The following is a 2,639-nucleotide window of genomic DNA, read 5'->3' on the forward strand; positions in this document are numbered from 1 at the left end:
TTTAACCTTGCAAGTGAAAAGGACTTTTGTCTTAGTGATCTGAGTTCAGATTTTTGAATTTTGAATGCCACTTATTCTTTTTATTAAATTTCTGTTCCATCGTCGTGTCTGTTGGGGTCTAACTTGAAAATCAAACCAGTTGTTTCAACAGAGGGAATTTAATATAAAGAATTGTTAACTAGATATAAAGTTGTTAATCAGATCGTTAAGAAGGCAAGAAGGTAAGTTTAAGATATCAGAGTTAACAATCGCAAAAACAGACACCACTCCTAGGATTGTGAGTACAAAAGAAATAGGTGGTAATTATTACATTTTAGCATAGAGGATGGCCTCAGTGGAGCTGACCTCTGAGGAAGAGGACATTCCTCTTCTAGTGCTGGTGTGTCTGAGCTTAATAGACCTTGATATCTGGGGATCGGGCACTAGAGAGCTGGTGCCTTGTCTTCAGGGGGCGTATAAGGAGGCTTGGTCTTGCAAAGATGGAAAAACTGCAAACTGGATTCTGTTAACTGCTTCAGGAAGGACTTGAAGATGCTGAGATGAAGAAGCAAGTCTGGGATGATGGTCACAGAAACAGCAAACAGTAAAGTCAAGTGATGCAGATAGGAGGACGCAATTCTCTTCTCCCTTCTCCAACCCTGAAATTTCCAACCCTTCCAGTTGGCAAAACCTAAATGTGGTGTGCAGAGCCTGAATCCTAGCATTACAAGGCAGAAGGTTGAACTTGGAGTTAATAGACAAGAATTTGCATACATATCAGACATTCATAGTTAAGGAAAACAACCTAATAACCTAGTTTATGGTATTTGGTAAAATAAACATAAGTTCTTTAAAGGATACAAAGTTTAATCATGTCATTGAAAAGAACTTCTATCATGATATGCTGTGTAAGACTTTGGAATTTTGGCTGCAGTGGAATAAATTTTTATTCCATATTTGTGAATACTAATCTTACGCTTTTTAACTTCAGTGTTTTAAAATCAGAGATAATCACAATAAAAAACATAAACCTTGATCGTTTTGTTATAGCAAACAAGTCTTCTAGAACCCTTAAATTAAGCTGAAGTCTAAATAAGCCACTTACTGCTAAGAATCCCACAGTGGTTTCCTGTTCCCTGTCAAATTAAGTACCAACTCTTCAGCCTGACATTTAAAGGACCCCTCACAGTGATCACAGCCTCCTTTTCTGGTCTTGTCTCCCATTACCTTACCTGTTTTAACCTAAGCGGTAGATAGGCTGGACTGTTCTCTCTCCCTTACCATTCACTGAACTTACCTGCCTCTAGGCTTTTGCTCTGGTAAATTCTTGCCTCCAGCATGCCTTTTGGGTGGTTCTCTTTCTCCATATATTCCATATATACCTGTCAGAATTCTACCCCTCCTGCCAATAAAGTCTATCCTAATCTAAACAGCTTAATGTGTTCTCCCTCACCAAAAACCTTTCATTTTTCTTAAAAAACTTAAAATACCTTTATTTTTATATATAGACACTCTTCACCAACTTCAATACCTGGCCAAAATTCTGCTTATTCTTTACGAATCCACTTACTCATCATTTCCTTTAGAAAGTCTGCCCAGACTGTACCCCAGCCTCCACCACTGGTGCTCCCCATGGTATCTTAGACATACTCTATTATGACATTTTTTCATACTCTATTGTTATTTTTTTTAATTTAATTTTATTAATTTCAAGTATACAGTATATTGGTTAGACATTTATATAGTTTATGAAATGATCCCCCAATTGCTCTTTCTCTTCTCCGGCTCTCCACTGCATCCCTACGCTGTGCTCCCCATCCCCATGACCATCTATCAACTACTGATTTGTACTTCTTTAACCCTTCACCCCATTCTCCCAGCCCCCCTCCCTTTGGTCATCACTGCACTGTAATTCTTTATTTGAGTATCTATGTCCTCCTAGGCTGAATATCTTGCTATCCCTAGTGCCTAGAACAGTACTGGCACTTAGCAGATATGATTGTTTTGAATGAATAATTGAATATTGAGTGATTTGTCAAAGGTCTCACAGCAGAGCTAGGTCTGCTAATTTCAAGACAGATTTTTTTCATCACAGATATCTTTGCCCTCCTCATCCGCACTAATTAGATTGTAAATTTCTTGGGGGGGTGGGGGGAGTATGCATCTTACTCATATATTTCCTCTGAAGCACCTAGTACAGTGGTCTCTTTATTCATATTACATAATTGAAATAATTTCCAAATATTAGCTGTAGGAAAATCTAAGAGAAAAACGTCAACCATACACAGTACCATCATTTAAGTTTGACTGCTGCAGTATGAGACCGAAGATACAATAACCATCTTTTGAGAATTAAAAAAAATTCCAGGAACTTAGATATCAAGAATCCAAGCTGCTACTACTGGTTTGTCTCTGCTTGGCATTATTTTTATAGTCCCAGAAATGGAGTTCATGTAATCTTGTTTCCCAACTATTAAGGAAAAAAAAGGTAAGTCATAATTTTGCCTCTTACTGGGCCTCATATATGAAAACGTGAGTTCATTGTTTGCTTGACTAGAAACAGGAAACCTCTGAGTCTTCAGCCTGTCTAGGTGGTATGGTTTGTGAACCTAAGAAAAGATAAAAACATTTTTTTCTTGTTCATGATTATAAAAGCAATA

At 37.5% G+C, this 2,639-nt stretch overlaps 1 protein-coding gene across 1 annotated transcript in view; it reads left to right on the top strand.

Annotated features, from left to right (window-relative positions):
- The window catches only part of JMY (junction mediating and regulatory protein, p53 cofactor), an 81,258-nt gene that overhangs the window by 38,180 nt on the left and 40,439 nt on the right, over positions 1-2,639 (top strand). The gene's annotated exons all lie outside the window — the stretch shown is intronic.

The sequence above is a fragment of the Pteropus vampyrus genome, unplaced genomic scaffold, assembly GCF_000151845.1.
Source record: "Pteropus vampyrus isolate Shadow unplaced genomic scaffold, Pvam_2.0 Scaffold11, whole genome shotgun sequence".
NCBI classification, from domain to species: domain Eukaryota; kingdom Metazoa; phylum Chordata; class Mammalia; order Chiroptera; family Pteropodidae; genus Pteropus; species Pteropus vampyrus.